Consider the following 18,298-nt stretch of genomic DNA (forward strand, 5'->3'; position numbering starts at 1 on the left):
TTAGTCCATAATTCATCCATTCTTACGGATGCGGCTACCCTCAAAGTCCAGTGCCATGTCTATCTCCGGCTTTCATTGGGCAAAACCATTCCACTTTCCGAAAAACCTGGAGTTAACTTTAATCGGCCGGGGAAAGGGTCTTCCCTGCTCTCGCCATTTCTGCACCCTGATTTCAGGATCTGGTTGGCAGAGACAGTTTGCAGTTTGCAATGCAGGCCTGTCAAACAGACTTGGCGAGACAAAGATCTAATTTCCCTCTCCAGGGCGGTTATGAAATTACCTCTGCCACAGGGAGGAACCGCGAAGGCCCTTATTACAGCATTTCATTCATTCAGATGAGCTCCTGAATCGGAATGTCTCCATTTTCAGTTAAATCGCTAAGTTAATATTGTGCACATCTCAGTAAACACTTCAATAATGATGACCCAGATAAGATGTGTTGACTTTCAATTCTAAAGTTACTCCGCCAGGAATCCCTGGACCGGCTGTATCCATGGATACCTCAGACCGCTACCCTGAGTAACTCATATGAATAGCCTGTTACATTAATTAACAAAACAGAGCGAGTTGTTTTTCCCACAAGTAACAAATTCGATCAGTCAATTGGCATGGAATATTTTTACTTCAAGTAAGATATTTTGTTACGACGATTTTCCTGGCATGCAGAATGTTGCCTTTTTTTTTTACTTTAAATGAAAATTCTGATTGCTGTTTGACAGTCTTGACGGTCATTTAAAAAGATGAACCTATCATGGTGTTTAATGACTCACAAAAGTTTGAGTGACTGAAAGTTCAATTAAAAGAATATTACCACTGGGCTTTAAATTTGGCTTGCACCCTAAATAATGCCCTATTACTTTTTAAAAATATAACCAACTTTACAAACGTTCTGAATGTGTCACAGATTCAAATGTTTCTTTTGGGTTATAGCCGTCCCCTGTGTGCACACACAACACACACACACACACACAAAACTGTCCCCTCCACCCCAAATGCCACTTGCCTATTTACGCATTTATAACCTCTGGTAGCATGTAGATAGATATCTTTCACAATCCGGTTTCTTAACACTGTCTTATCATTTAGCAACTGTCCCCTCTCCTAGACTGCCTGCACCTTAAAGTCAGGACATTGCTCTGCCCTCAGAAGCCAATCAATAAATTTGACTGATATTGGTAATGCGGGAATTTCCATGATTATAGGTGAATCATACCCTGCTGAATGAAAAGAGAGACTGGAGATTCCTTGGCTCAGTGATTTAGGATGATAGTACATAACTCTGCAGAGATAATTTAAATTGAATATTCTGTTCTTTGCTGTTTATACCTCTGGCGCCCGCACCGTGATCTATATTTATTTAGACCCTCCTATCATCATCAATGGTATATACTGAGCACTAACTAGACTCCCCCTTCTAGACTGTGAGCCCACTGTTGGGTAGGGACCGTCTCTATATGTTGCCAACTTGTACTTCCCAAGCGCTTAGTACAGTGCTCTGCACACAGTAAGCGCTCAATAAATACGATTGAGTGAATGAATGAATGAATGAATAACTAGGTGCAGGGCACTGTACTAAGTGCTTGGGAGAACACAGAGTTGGTAGACATGGTCCCCAACTACAAGGAGCACACAGTCTAGAGAAGGAGATAGACGTTGGTTCTAATCCAGCCTCTGCCACTTGTCGGCTGTGTGACCTTGGGCAAGTCACTTAACTTGCCTCAGTTACCACATCTGTAAAATGAGTCTCGAGACTGGGACAGAAACTGGGTCCAACCCGATTAGCTTGTCTCTACCCCATCGCTTAGTACAGTGCCTGGCACAGAGTAAGCGCTTAACAAATACCATAATTATTAATATAATGAAAGAATTTGTAATATAGCATTTATAGATATATAAATAAATTACATATTATAAATATGGAGTCTATAACTGGTACAAACCCGTGATGAGGGGCAGGCGGTCTGTGCTGGCCTTTAAGAGAGGGATTAGTGGATTAAAGAAATGTGTCACCTTGCTGCTATCTTCTGGGAGCCAGAAGGACCTGGGTTCTAATCCCTGGTCACATCATGTCTGCTGTGTGACCTTGGGCAAGTCATTTCACTTATCAGGGCCCGAGTAAACTCATCTTTAAAATGGGGATTAAGACAGTGAGCTCCAAGTGGGACAGGGACTCTGTCCAACCTTATTACCTTGTAAATCCCCCATCGCTAATGAGAGTGTTTGACATATTGGAAGTGCTTAATGAATACCATCAGCAACATCATCTCGGATGGGACACCGAACACGGCCGGAGCCATCTTCAAGACAGCATCCTTGATATAATAATTAATAATAATTTTGGAGTTTAAGTGCCAGGCACCGTACTAAGTGCTGGGGTAGATATAAGATAATCAGGTTCCACGTGGGACTCACAGTCTAAGTAGGAGGAATCAATCAATCTATCAATCAGATTTATTGAGCGCTTACTGTGTGCAGAGCACTGTACTAAGCGCTTGGGAAGTACAAATTGGCAACATATAGAGACGGTCCCTACCCAACAGTGGGCTCACAGTCTAGAAGGGGGAGACAGAGAACAAAACAAAACATATTAACAAAATAAAATAAATAGAATAGATATGTACAAGTAAAATAAATAAGAACAGGGATCGAATCCCCATAGTACAGTTGATGGCATGGAGGCCCAGAGAAATGTCTTACCAAAGGTAACGTACAGCACACAAGTGGCAGAGCCGGGAATATTCTATTTATTTTATTTTGTTAATATGTTTGGTTTTGTTCTCTGCCACCCCTTTTAGACTGTGAGCCCACAGTTGGGTAGGGACTGTCTATATATGTTGCCAACTTGTACTTCCCAAGCACTTAGTACAGTGCTCTGCACACAGTAAGTGCTCAATAAATACGATTGATTGATTGATTGATTGAATAGAATCCAGGTCCTCTGATTCCCAGGACTATGCTCTTTCCACAATCCAGGCTGCTTCTCACCGATGTTTGTGCATTAAAGATTTCTTAGATGTTCTGATTCTAACTCAATCACCAAATCAGCCTCTTTCTACCTTCCCTTCACTAAGGAAAGGAATTTAACAAAATGAACTGGGGGAAAGGATTTCAGCAAGGGGTCTTAGTCATTCTCAGTTCTGGGGCCAGATTATCCAATATAATAATAATAATGATGGCATCTGTTCATTCATTCATTCATTCAATCGTATTTATTGAGCGCTTACTGTGTGCAAAGCACTGTACTAAGCGCTTGGGAAGTACAAGTTGGCAACATATAGAGACGGTCCCTACCCAACAGTGGGCTCACAGTCTAGAAGTGCTTACTATGTGTGAAGCACTGTTCTAAGCGCTGGGGTGTATACAAAGTGATCAGTTTGTCCCACGGGGGGCTCACAGTCTTAATCCCCATTTTACAGATGAGGTAACAGGCACAGAGAAGTTAAGTGATTCACCCAAAGTCACACAGCTGACAAGTGGCTGAGCCAGGATTCGAACCCATGACCTCTGACTCTCAAGCCCGTGCTCTTTCCACTGAGCCACGCTACTTCTCTGCTAAAGGTTCTTTAGGTGCTTTAGAAATCCAGCAAATCCCGCACTTGGATTTGCAATCAATCAATGGTATTTTTAGTGCGCTTACTGTAATAATAATAATAATAATAATGGCATTTATTAAGCACTTACTATGTGCAAAGCACTGTTCTAAGCGCTGGGGAGGTTACAAGGTGATCAGTTGTCCCAAGGGGGCTCACAGTCTTAATCCCCATTTTACAGATGAGGTAACTGAGGCCCAGAGAAGTGAAGTGACTTGTCCAAAGTCACACAGCTGACAAGTGGCGGAGCCAGAATTTGAACCCATGACCTCTGACTCCAAAGCCCGTGCTCTTTCCACTTAGCCACGCTGCTTCTACTGTGTGCGGAGCACTGTACTATGCGCTTGAGGGAGTGCAATAACAGAGTTGGTAGACACATTCCCTGCCCACAGTGAGCTTCCAGTCTAGAGGGACGGCAGACACAACTGAGCCAGGGCCAGCAGTGGGTCCACCGTCCTGACCCGTTTCTGCCTCGGTTCCTCCCTGTCCTGGGGCTCTCAAGCTGTGTCCACTCTCCATGATGCTGAGTGGCATCATCAAGGCAGAAGCCACTGAGGCTTGGCCGGCTCAGGCCTTAGAAAGTCACAGATTCTGAAGAACTGAGGTTTCTCCGAATAAATATAATACTAATATTAATAATAATTGTGGTATTTTCTTAAGTACCTGCTATGTGCCAGGCACTGTTCTAAGTGCTGGGGCAGATACAAGATAATCAGGTTGGACACCATTCCTGTCCCACGTTGGGCTCACAGTCTTAATCCCCATTTTACAGATGAGGGGACTGAGGCACAGAGAAGTGAAGTGACTTGCCCAAGATCATACAGCAGACAAGTAGAAGAGCCGGGATTAGAACGCAGGTTGTTTTCACTCCAAGGCCCATGTTCTCTCCACTAGAACACTTTATGGCAGTTGTTAAGCACCCACTATGTGCCAAGCCCCGTTCTAAGAACTGGGATAATTCGATTGGGCACGGTCCCTGTCCCCCATGGGACTCAGAGTCGAAGTAGGCGGGAATAGGATTTTATCCCCATTTTACAGATGAGGTAACTGAGGCCCAGAGAAGTGAAGTGAGGCAGAGACAAAATGAGGAGGTCTGTTTTACGTCCACGTACTATGGTGTCTTTTTTCCACCCATTTTTTTCTTTCATTTAAATGGTATTTGTTAAGACTATGTCCCGGGCAGTGTACTATACTCCGGGATAGATACAAGCTAGTTAAGTTGGATGCAGTCCCCGTCCCATGTGGGGCTCACATTCTTCATCTCCATTTTACAGATGAGGGAACTGAGGCCCAGAGAAGTGAAGGGACTGGGCTAAGGTCGCACAGCAGTCAAGTGGCAGAGTCAGGATTAGAACCCAGGTCCTTCTGACTCCCAGAATGTTGCTCCTTCCACTAGGCCACACTGCTTCTATACCGAGCTGTACAAGGAGCATAGAAGAATTAGCTGACAGGATCCCTTCCTTCAAATAGTTTAAGATCCAGTGGGGGAGGCAGGCATTCAATTACAAATGGGAGGAAATAAGAGAGTGCAAAGCTATGTGCTTAAATCAAAGGACTGACATGGCAGTTGGAGCATATAAAGTGGGGCGATTAGAGGTTTAGTGTTCCGGGATTCCCCATGATCCCCAGCAGGGATGCATTTCCAAATTTAGGGTGGTTTTAAATGGCAGGAGGGTACACTTCCCGGCCCCATCTCCATGTTCGGATCCACAGAAACCTGATGCTTGCAAAGTACGGGAGTCAAGCCACAGCAGCCTGGGCCCCGCCTAGGCCCCAAGAAGATTCCGGCTCCTTTTAGGGGGCTGATTTTCTTATTATGGTATTTGTTAAAGTGCTTACTACGCGGAGTGGCCTGATGAAAAGGCCTGTATTTATTACTCTATTTATTTATTTATTTATTTTACTTGTACATGTCTATTCTATTTATTTTATTTTGTTAATATGTTTGGTTTTGTTCTCTGTCTCCCCCTTCTAATAATAATAATAATGATGGTATTTGTTAAGCGCTTACTATGTGCAAAGCACTGTTCTAGACTGTGAGCCCACTGTTGGGTAGGGACTGTCTCTATATGTGGCCAACTTGTACTTCCCAAGCGCTTAGTACAGTGCTCTGCGCACAGTAAGCGCTCAATAAATATGACTGATTGATTGAAAAGAACACTGGAGCCAGAGGATCCACGTTCTAATCACGCCTCTGCCTCGTCTTCTGAATGACCTTGGGCAAGTCACTTCACTTCTCTGTGCCTCAGTTACCCCATCTGTAAAGTGGAGATTATGACTGTGCACCCCATGTGGGACAGGGACTGTGTCCAACTTCATTAGCTTGTATCTACCCCACCACTTAGTACCGTGCCTGGCACATAGTAATCCCTTAATACAGAGAAGCAGTGTGGCTCAGTGGAAAGAGCCCGGGCTTGGTAGTCAGAAGTCGTGGGTTCAAATCCCGGCTCTGCCACTTGTCAGCTGTGTGACTTTGGGCAAGTCACTTAACTTCTCTGTGCCTCAGTTACCTCAGCTGTAAAATGGGGATTAAAACTGTGAGCCCCGTGTGGGACAACCTGACCACCTGGTATCCCTCTAGCGCTTAACAAATACCATCATTATTATTATTATTATTCTCTGTGCTTCAGTTACCTCAGCTGTAAAATGGGGATTAAGACTGTGAGCCTCACATGGGACAACCTGATCACCTTGTAACCTCCCCAGCGCTTCGAACAGTGCTTTGCACATAGTAAGTGCTTAATAAATGCCACAGTTATTATTATTATTGACAAGTACCACAGTTCTTCTTATTATTATTATCATTATTGTTATCACTGAATTAAACACTGGGGTAGATACAAGAGAATCAGGTGGGACACCTTCCATGTCCCACATCGTGTTTACAGTCTTAATCCTCATTTTCCAGATGAGGAAACTGCACAGCAAAGCCAAGTGACTTGCCTAAGGTCACACAACAGACAACCGGCAGAGTCAGGATTAGAATCTTGGTCCTTCTGACTCCTAGGCCCATTCTCTATCCCCTAGGAATCCCTTCTTCTCTACCGTATTATGCCATTATTATGTATTATTATGTATTAAGCTCTTTCTTTAAATATAGCTTTATAAATAATTCACCACATTTACCCGAGCTAATAGCATGTAGTTCAGAATTAGATTTCGCCCCGCGATGTATTTCCTGTTTGCGGACCTGGAATTAAATACCAAATGGAGGATCCTACAGCAACGAGCTCAGGGCTGACGGTCACACGGTGCCCATGCCACAACAACGTTTCCCTAATGTTCTTCCCGGCCTCGTATTGGCACAAAAGGGAAAAGTCGGGTGGAGATGGGAGAGGGTGGATATTCCAACCAATGGACATGCCACCCCCACCACCCCCGTTTGTGCAAATAGGGCAGACTGTTAGAGGCTAGTGTTATAGGTTACTTTAGACTTGTTTTTTCCCTCTGGCAGTGTTTGTCGTTGTGTGGGCTGCTGGCAGATCCGCTGGGAAAGGCAGCTTCCGGATGGAATCGGGAAGCAAGATCCTATTCCAACAGGGCGGTGGGTTAGGGAGAATCCCTAGGGCCCTTGGCCCGGAGACCTAGATGGCCACCCGGAGGAGTTTTCACACTTGGGGATAATAATAATAATAATAATTTTGGTATTCGTTAAGCGCTTACTGTGTGCAAAGCACTGTTCTAAGCGCTGGGGAGGATACAAAGTGATCAGGTTGTCCCATGTGGGGCTCACAATCTTAATCCCCATTTGGCAGGATGCCCACCGTGCTTCCCTTTCCATAGATAATAATAATAATAATAATGTTGGTATTTGTTAAGCACTTACTATGTGCAAAGCACTGTTCTAAGCGCTGGGGTAGATACAAGGTAATCAGGTTGTCCCACGTGGGGCTCACAGTTTTCGTCCCCAGTTTACAGAAGAGGGAACTGAGGCCCAGAGAAGTTAAGTGACTTGCCCAAAGTCACACAGCTGACAAGTGGTGGAGCTGGGATTTGAACCCACAACCTTTTACTCCAAAGCCCGGGCTCTTTCCGCTGAGCCACGCTGCTTCTCTTACAGAGAAGCAGGACACAGAAGATAACACAGAAGCAGGGAGGCAAGAGTCCCTCCCGTCTCTCCCTTCTCCCTTTGGACTACGTCTGCCAACTTTTTTTTTTATGGTATTTGTTAAACGCTCACCATGTTCCGGGCACTGTTCTAAGCACTGGGATAGATACAAGATCATAAGGTTGGACACAGTCCATGTCCCAGTTGGGGCTCGCAGTCATAATCCCCATTTTACAGATGAGATAGCTGAGGCAAAGAGAGGCTAAGCAACTTGCCCAAGGTTACACAGGAGGCAAGAGATAGAGTCAGGACTAGAACACAGGTCCTTCTGGCTCACAGGCTGGGTTCTAATCATTGCACCATGCTGCTCCTCATCGCTTAGCACAGTGCTCTGCATATAGAGAAGCAGCGCAGCTCAGTGGAAAGAGCCCAGGCTTTGGAGTCAGAGGTCATGGGTTCAAATCCCAGCTCTGCCAATTGTCAGCTGTGTGATTTTGGGCAAGTCACTTCACTTCTCTGGGCCTCAGTTACCTCATCTGTAAAATGGGGATTAAGACTGTGAGCCCCCGGGGGACAACCTGATCACCCTGTAACCTCCCCGGCGCTTAGAACAGGGCTTTGCACATAGTAAGTGCTTAATAAATGTTAATAAACTCCTTATGTTGCCAACTTGTACTTACCAAGCGCTTAGTACAGTGCTCTGCACACAGTAAGCGCTCAATAAATAAGATTGAATGAATGAATGAATGCCATTATTATTATTATTATATAGTAAGCGCTCAATAAATACCACTGATGATTAAATGGCTGAGAAATGGCTGCTGTTAAGACTCCATGATGATGATGATGGTATTTGCTAAGCACTTCCTATGTGTCAGGCACTGTTCTAAGCACTCGGGTAGATACAAGATAATTGGGTTGGGCACACTGGTAACTACCCCACCCACCACTGCCATAGCTGCCACTGGGGAAAGGGTAAAAAAACAAGCATAAAGAAAATCATTGTAATAATAATAATTATTATTATTATATTATATATTAATTATTATTATGGTTCCTGTTAAGTGCTTACTATGTGCCACTCACTATTCAGGTTGGACACAGTTGCTGTCCCACATGGGGCTCACAGTCTTAATCCCCATTTTACAGACGAGGGAACCGAGGCCCAGAGAAGTGAAGTGACTCGCTCAAGGTCACACAGCAGACATGAGGCGGAGCCGGGATTAGAACCCAGCTCCTCCTGACCCCCAGACCTGTGCTCTATCCATTAAGTCACGCTGCTCCTGAGACGTCACCACAGGTCTGGTATGAATCGTTTCCCTATGGAATAACAAAAAGGAATGCTTTTTTCCCCAAAGGGGAATGGTTTCATTATGTGTCTATCAGCACCTACTGGGTCAACAGTCCAATTTGTTATTATTAATTATAATAATAATTATTATTATTGTGGTATTTGTTAAGCATTTACTGTGTGCCAAGCACTGTACTAACCACTAGGGTGGATACTATCAAATAATAATAATAATAATGGGATTTATTAAGCGCTTACTATGTGCAAAGCGCTGCAGAAGTTACAAGGGGATTAGGTTGTCCCACCGGGGGCTCACAGTTTTAATCCCCATTTTACAGATGAGGTCACTGAGGCACAGAGAGGTTAAGTGACTTGCCCAAAGTCACACAGCGGACAATTGGCGGAGCAGGGATTCAATCAAGCAGCAAATCAAGTTGGACCCAGTCCCTGTCCTACGGGAGGCTCACAGCCTCACTCCCCATTTTACAGATGAGATAACTGAGACCCAAGGATGTGAAGTGACTTGGGCAGGATTACACAACAGACAAGTGGCAGAGCCCAGATTAGAACCCCTGACCTTTTGACTCTCAGTCACCGTGCTCTCAGTCACTACGTCATGCCGTTTCCCATTTGACAGCACTTCAGAAAATTAATTCCTTAGCCTGTCAGGAGGAAGAAAGGCCTGCAGTGATTAAATCCAGTACGTAAGGAAGTTATCCTAGTTGATCCGTCTATCTGGGTTTCCTAAGCGTTTAGCCTGGATTAGAAATTCTGAACGCGCACTGTTGCTCACAGGCCAAGTGAGCTGGACTTGGGTTCTAGGGGTCTGATAATAATAATAATAATAATGATAATAATAATAATGGCATTTATTAAGCGCTTACTATGTGCAAGGCACTGTTCTAAGTGCAGGGGAGGTTACAAGGTGATCAGGTTGTCCCACGGGGGGCTCACAGTCTGCATCCCCATTTTACAGATGAGGGAACTGAGGCCCAGAGAAGTGAAGTCACACAGCTGACAGATGGCAGAGCCAGGATTTGAACCCATGACCTCTGACTCCAAAGCCTGGGCTCTTCCCACTGAGCCACGCTGCTTCTCTTATGTCTGATGTTCCCTGGAGTTGGCCACGAGATCTGTGGATGCAGAGAGGACAGCTTGAGAAGACTACAACCCAATTCCTTCAAAACCTTCTAGCAAGCAATCGATCTGTGGTATTTATTGAGTGCTTGCTCTGCGCAGACCAGTAAAGAAATGATGGAAAAAGCACGGATCTGGGAGGAGGAGGACCTGAGTTTTAATCCCAGCTCTGCCACTCGTTTGCCGTGGGCCAGCTACTTCGCTTCTCTGGGCCTCAGTCTCCCCTTCTCAGAAATAGGGGTAATTATACCTGCTTCAGTTTACCTCACAGATAAGGTGGGTGGACAAAAACGAGCTTAACTATGTCAAACTGCTCTGTGTTAAGGGGTACTATATAAAATCAAAGCATTACCATTTTTCCACTTTCATGAGGCCTTGGATGATATTTCCACCTTCACGAGGCGAGGTGATTGAGTGTTTTAAAGCCGATGGTAAGGAGTTTTTCCATCAATCAATCAGTCACATTTATTGAGCACTTAGAGTACAATGTAACCCTATAACAGAGTTGGTACGCACATTCCCGGCCCACAGCAGCATTAAAACTCGTTCTCATGGTGAACACGATTCCTAAATTTCATTCCATTTCATTAGAGCAATGAAAACCATTAACAGGTTTAAACGCGGTAATATTCGGGGGTGATTTCAGGGAAATGATGTCTCCCTGAAGCCCGAGGAGTGGACTGGTTACTAAAAAGCATCACTGGGGACTGTTGTCCCCCGGGGGGAGGCTCTCTGAGCTCCCCCGGAATCCTAGTTCATTCCAGCCTGGAATTTCTTGGGGATCAAATGTACCCTGGAATCACAGCCTCAAGAGCCCTTGCAGAAGTCCGGCCTAGTGGAAATAGCACAGGACTGGGTATCTGAGGACACGTGTTCTAAATCCTGACTCTGCCTCATGTCTGCTGTGTGACCCTGGGCAAGTCTCTTCATTTCTCTGCACCTCTGTTACCTCATCTGTAAAATGGGGATTAAGACTGTGAGCCCCACGTGGGACAGCGACTGTGTGCACCCTGATGATCTTGTATCTACCTCAGCACTTAGGGCAGTGCTTGGCACATAATACGTGCCTAACGAATACCACAATTACTATCATTATTATTATTAATAACTACTGGAGGCCCACGCCCATCTTCCTTGCTCTTGTGAATCCCCACAGACCATCCCGATCGTCCCCTTCAGAGACAGCTTCTCTCCAACAACGCGGTTATCGCCAATCAAACATTCGCTGCATATCTCTCAGTCCCTTTGCTGGTGTTTCTTGGACTTTGCTTTAAATTTAATTTGCCCCTTTCAGTGACTGGGACTCCAAAACTTTTTTCTTTTTGGCGGCTGTCATCTGTTAGAGACAGACAACTAGACAGTCCTGTTCAGTATCAAGCAAAAACTCCTCACTGTTGGCTTCAAAGCTCTCCATCACCTTTCCCCTCCTACCTCACCTCGCTTCTCTCCTTTTCCATCCCAGCCCACACTCTCCGCTTCTCTAAGGGCTAACCTTCTTACAATGCTTCATTCTCACCTGTCCCGCCATCAACCCCTGGCCCACGTCCTACCTCTGGCCTGGAATGCCCTCCCTCCTCAAATCCGCCAAACGATCACACTTCCCCCCTTCAGAGCCCTACTGAAGGCTCACCTCCTCCAAGAGGCCTTCCCAGACTAAGCACCCCTTTTCCTCAGCTCCCCCGGCATTGTCCCAACTTGCTCCCTTTTCTCTACCTCCCCTCCCCCCAACATTTATGTACATATGTACATATCTATAATTCTATTTATTTGCATTAATGCCTGTTTGCCTGTTTTGATGTGTACATACAATTATACTTATTTATATTGATGCTACTGATGTCTGTTTACTTCTTTTGTTGTCTGTCTCCCCCTTCCTAGTACCTGCAAGCCCACTGTGGGCAGGGGTTGTCTCTGTTGCTGAACTGTACTTCCCAATCGCTTAGTACAGTGCCCTGCACACAGTAAGCGCTCAATAAATATGACTGAATGAAGGAATGAACCCCAGAGCCGACCACCAGACTTAAGATGCGATGAATCCCCCCACTCCTTTCGTTGCATCCCTAGCTTTTACCAACCTACGTACCATGCAAAACAGACCTCAGTGGCACATGCACAACCCACAGAGTGGGCAAAATTGCACAAGACAATCCATCAATCACCATATGTATCTGGGCAGACAGACCCATGAATATCTTTCATCGCTGTAGATTAATCAGTAATAACTGCTGGAAGATGCCTGAGCATATGTTTGATATTACCGGGCTGAATTGCCATGAAACTGTTTTACTGCCTATAAGAAAAGCGAGTAGTTTTCCAGGATATAAACTCTTGCTTCCCAGAGAATAGAAAATAGTGTGCAAACTTGTTCTATAGGATTCTGTTTTCCGGCTGTGGCAATAATGCAGATGGCCACGGCTCATCCTTCTGCCTCAAGCCAGGCACCTTTGGAAACTACAGATGCTTTATTTTTCGGAGTGTTCTTTGGCTGAATTTTAAAGAGCCTTCTCCAGCCTGGACTCCGGGTCTAAGGTCCCGCTGGATTGGGTAGGAAAAAGGATCCCTCCCTCTGCACATAGTAAGCACTCAGTAAATACCACCGATCGATTAATTGATCCCCCTACTCTGTGCGGGTAGACCCGAGGGGCCAAAAGGAAGCAGCGGGGCCTGCGGCTGAGACAAGATCTGAGTTGCACTTTCTTCGAGGAAGGCTGTCCGACGGCATGGCCATCGGACGGCTGAGGGCCTTGGGCACTCACTGACCCCATCTCCTCCTGCTGACATTTGGGTTTCCCTTGACTTAGGGACTGGGATCACCTGCCATTAAAAAAAAAAAAAATCACCAACAACTTTGCTTGTTGGTAGCAAAGTATCTGAATCAGAGGGCCCAGAAAGTGACTCTGAAGCAGAGTATTGTAAAAGAATTCCCAGACAAGCAGGTCACACCAGGTTAGAAGAGAGAAGGATATAGAGGTGGCTAAGGATTATAAGCCTCAGTCCAACCCAATTTTCTTCATTCATTCATTTGATTCATTCAATCGTATTTATTGAGCGCTTACTGTCTGCAGAGCACTGTACTAAATGCTTGGGAAGTACAAGTTGGCAACATATAGAGACGGTCCCTACCCAACAACGAGGGGGAGACACCCTAGCGCTTAGAGTAGTGCCTGGCACATAGCAAGTGCTTCACAAATACCACAATTATTGTTATTATTATTAGAGGGGCTGTCGGGGGTGAAGATTTCTGATTGAACCGACCCTACAGGAATCCTGGGAAGTGACTGTCCCACGTGGGCACTGGAGACTAAAGAAGCTCCCGAGGCCCACAGCCTGGTGGTTTTTCCACCCTGGCTCAACTTTAGCACTATCGTGCAGTCACGTCTGCCTTCAGCGATACCTGCACATCAGACAACTGTGTGTACATTTCCCCTTGTGCGGCCCCCTCTGCCCCCTTCTCTCTCGTTGCCCCTGGTTTCCCAACCAACAGGGACAAGAGAGAGCAAGTGGCATTGTGAGAACCACTAAGAACTGTGGTATTTCCTAAGTGCTTACTATGTGCCAAGCACTGTTCTAAGCACTGGGGTAAGTAAATGATAATCAAGTTCCACATGGGGCTCACAGTCTAGGTAGGAGGGAGAACAGGGATTGAATTCCCACTTTACAGATGAGGGAAGTGAAGCCCAGAGAAGTGAAGTGACTTGCCCAAGGTAACACAGCAGACAAGTGGCGCAGCAGGATTGGAACCCAGGTCCTCTGACTCCAAGGCTTGTGCCCTTTCCACTAAGCCATGCTGCTTCTCAAGCACGAAGACAAGGATGGATTCCTCCACCCAGGTTCTTGGACCTGAAAATTGAGGCTCAGACTCATCCGTTGCCGTTCCTGGGAGACTCCATCATACAATTAGCTCGTCGTGGGCATGGGATGTGTCCGTATATTGTTATAAGCGTACTCTCCCGTGCGCTTGGTACAGTGCTTCGCACACTGAAAGTGCTCAATAAATACAGCTGAATGAATGAATAGATGAATCAGCCAACAGACATACCACTCCTAGGGAAGTGACTTTACAGGCTTTAGATATTTCCTGTGTTCTGAATCTCTATCAGCAGTCACTACTCCTTGCTGAAACTGTTTTAGACCAAACTTCCCTTGATTACACCCAAAATGAATACCCCTCTTACTGAAATTCCTCACATGGCGTTGGCACATTGACCACAGAGCGGCTTCATCCTGAGCTGCGGACGGATAGGCAGGTAACCCGCTTTGCAACTGGCAATTGGGTCAGGAACAGAAAGAAGAAAAATGCTTCCCACTCTTATACTCCTCTAATAGACCTCATTTGAGAAGGTCACAAACTGCCTAAATTTGGACCCCCTGATGGGAATTGCTCTTCTGAAATGAAAACGAGCATTTATGGCTGAAAACTGATGTAAATAAACATTAGAACACCAGAACTGCGGGTTAGAAATCAGCCCTGACTTCAACGTCTGAGGGTCTGGTGGGAGGCTGCCCTGGTTCCTGACTGGGAACTAAGGGAAATTCTCCCCTCTCCCTCCAGCCGGGTACTCCCCCACGATGTCTGATAAGACATATTTGAGGGTGGGGGCCACAACTTTGTTACCAATTATGTCGAAAGACAAGTTACAAGAGAAAAGAGAAAAACAAAATAGGTAGTGAGAAACTGATAACATTTCTAGATTCCCATTTTGGTGGCGAGTCATTTCCAACAGTTATTTCCACACCTAGTGATTACCTCCATGTAATACCCTGAAGGCACAGAGCAGTTAACAACCATAAGCTCCGCCAGCACAAATGTACAGACACACGCACACGTGTATTCTTCACAAGTTTCTATAGACTTATATACAAGCTCCTACTTTTGTTTCTCTGTTTTTTCCTCCGAAGATCGCTACAGTGTTTCCGAAAAAGGAGTCATTTCAGATGCCACATCTTGCTTTTTTTTAATATGCAAGTATGCCGATCTGATAGTCAAAACTCCGTACGGGGTCTGTCATTCTGTCAAGCTACCAACTCCACTCCCATTTCACAAAGAGGAAGCACATCAATCAATCAATCATGCTACAGAAGCAGCATGGCCCAGTGGAAAGAGTCCGCCACTTACTTCTCTGTGACCTTGGGCAAGCCACTTAACTTCTCTGTGCCTCAGTTCCTTCATCTGCAACTGGGGATTCAATACCTGTTCCCCCTCCCACTTTGAGTCCCCGTGGGGATTGGGTAACTTGGCTCAACCTCAGCGCTTAGAACAGTGCTCGATGCATAATAAGTGCTTAAAAATACCATTTTAATTATTTATTTAGTGCTTACTGCGTGCAGAGCATTGTAAAAGCACATCTAATTTATTTCTTTATATTAATGTATGTCTCCCTTTCAAAGCTGCAAGCTCGTTGTGGGCAGGGAAGGTGTCTGATTATTGTTATACCGTACTGTCCCAGGCACTTAGGACAGTGGTCTGCACAGAGCAAGCGTTCAATAAATATGATGGATTGACTGACTGATCTGACAGACTTAGAACTAGAGGGTCTTGAGCCGGGGTGAAGCAGCTGGGAAACGGAGCAGCCTGGGTTTCCTCTAGAGATCCTCCGACCCCAGATTTCAATTCTCTGGATTTCCCTTCTCAAGTGTCACTGATTCCTACAACTGCGGAAAAATGCTGTCCAGGCCTTCAAGTTTTGCATATCAAAGAGAGGATTACATTGTTAATATTATCATTACTGTATTTGTTAAGCAGTTACTGTCAAGCCCTATTCTAAGCACTGTCGAAGGTGCAAGTGAATCCAATCAGATACAGTTGCTGTCTCACATGGGGCTGATGTAGGAAGGAGAACAGATCCCAGACTGTCAACTCCTTGGGGCAGGGAACATTTCTACCAACTCTGCTATATTGTCCTCCTCCAAGAGCTCAGTACAGTGCCCTGCACACTGTGCGTGCTCAGGAAATACCACTGATTGATTTAACAGCTATCAAAGGGGGAGAAACACGAATTGAGCCCCCATTTTGCCGATGAAACTGAGGTTCAATGAAGATAAATGGGTTGCCCAAAGGGGTTAAAACCCAGGTCCTCTAATCAATCAATCGTATTTATTGAGTGCTTACTCTGTGCAGAGCACTGTACTAAGCGCTTGGGCAGTACAAGTTGGCAACATATAGAGACGGTCCCTACCCAACAGTGGGCTCACAGTCTAGAAACTGTCCAGATCTTAAAGTTTTGCAAATCCAGGAGATTCTGCATATCCAGGAAAAGCTTACGTTCTTGTTATCACTATTATTATCACTATTATGATTGTGTTTAGGCATTATGTGTCAAGCACTGTTCTAATCTATGGGGAAGATGTAAGTTCATCAGATCAGATAAAGTCTCTATCCCACACGGAACTCGCGTAGGACAGGGAGCAAACCCAAGATGTAAACTCCTTGTGTGCGGGGAACATCTCTACCAACTGTGTTATATTGTTCTATCATAAGCGCTTAGTACAATGTTCTGCACACAACAGATGCTCAGTAAATAGCCACTGATTGACTGACCAGGCAATGAAGAGCGAGAAAGACACTGAACCCTCATCTTGCCGAGGAGGAAGCAGGTTCAGAGAAGTTTGGTGACTTGTCCAAAGTCACACAGCAGGCAAGTGGCAGAGCTGGGATTGGAACTCGGATCAGTGATCTTTCTCATGGTTCCTCATAACCACCTGACCGTATTATTCCTTTTCCCTCTGCTGTCATAATAAGAATAACAATGGCATTTATTAATTGCTTAGTATGTGCTGAGCACCGGGGTAGATCTAGGATTATCACTTTGAACTCAAACCTTTTCAGCATGGGGCTCACAAACTCGCTACATCCCACAATACACATGAGAAAACTGAGGCCCAGAAAGGTTAAGTGATTTACCCACAGTCCCCTAGCAGGCCAATGGTAGAGCTGAATTTGAACCCAGCTCTTCCCATTCCCAGTCCCTTGCTTTTCCCCCTAAGCCACACTACCTTCCCATATTCTATTTATTTTATTTGGTTTATATGTTTTGTTTTGTTGTCTGTCTCCCCCTTCTAGACTGTGAGCCAGCTGTTGGGTAGGGACCGTCTCTATATGTCGCCAACGTGTACTTCCCAAGCGTTCAGTACAGTGTTCTGCACACAGTAAGCGCTCAATAAATACGATTGTATGAATGAATGAATATAATTTCCCCAAGTTGTGTGCCTTGCAGCTTATCTCCTAATTAAGAAATATGGCTGGAAAGTTACCCATTATGTGCCGCTGTCAAAATCCATGGGGGGAAAACTACTGAGCCGTGGGTTTTAAGTTAAAACAAACTGCATTCGTGCCACTCTTTCTCGGAGACAGCCGGGAGTCAGAGGCCCCGGGTTCCGATCCATCATCATCATCAATCATATTTATTGAGCGCTTAGTGTGTGCAGAGCACTTGACTAAGCACTTGGGAAGTACAAATTGGCAACATATTGATCCACCGCTGTATTGGGGAGGCGGAGGCGTTCAAAGTGAAAATCCTGCTGGCGGAATGGGGCGGGTGACATCCCATGCCAGCAGGAACCAGCTGACTTCCCAGCCTCCTCTTCCTCCTCCGAATGTTAGCCACGTTCCCCCGTGTCACCACTCATCCCGTTTCTGACACCCACGGAGACGCCACACCCAGACCCCGGCCGGCTACCTCCGGGGCGCTAAAATATCCCCTGGAAGGGGGCACGAGCGATTGGGCTTCTTGGTTTCTTTCCAGGGGCAAGAATAGTTACCGTGGGCAGCTGAAACTTCAGCCTGGCAGGGTTGTACAACAGCTGCTGCGACTCAAGGTTTTCGCCCTCTTCCCTTAGACGTTCATCTATCGGGGGCCTGGAGAAAATCATCAAGGGGCTCTTCATATAGAAACTTTTCTTTTAATGGTATTTGTTAAGCATTTGCTATGTGCCAGGCACTGTACTAAGCACTGGGATAGGTAAAAGCTACTCAGGGGTTGTACAACAGCTGCTGCGACGCAAGGTTTTCGCCCTGTTCCCTTAGACGTTCATCTATCGGGGGCCTGGAGAAAATCATCAAGGGGCTCTCCATATAGAAACTTTTCTTTTAATGGTATTTGTTAAGCACTTGCTATGTTAAGCACTGGGATAGGTAAAAGCTAATCAGGTTGGACACAGCCCAAGTTCCACATAATGGGGCACATTATGGGTAGGGAGCGTGCCTGCTATTCTGTTTTATTGTACTTTCCCCAG

The sequence above is a fragment of the Tachyglossus aculeatus genome, chromosome 15, assembly GCF_015852505.1.
Source record: "Tachyglossus aculeatus isolate mTacAcu1 chromosome 15, mTacAcu1.pri, whole genome shotgun sequence".
Taxonomy (NCBI): Eukaryota; Metazoa; Chordata; class Mammalia; order Monotremata; family Tachyglossidae; genus Tachyglossus; species Tachyglossus aculeatus.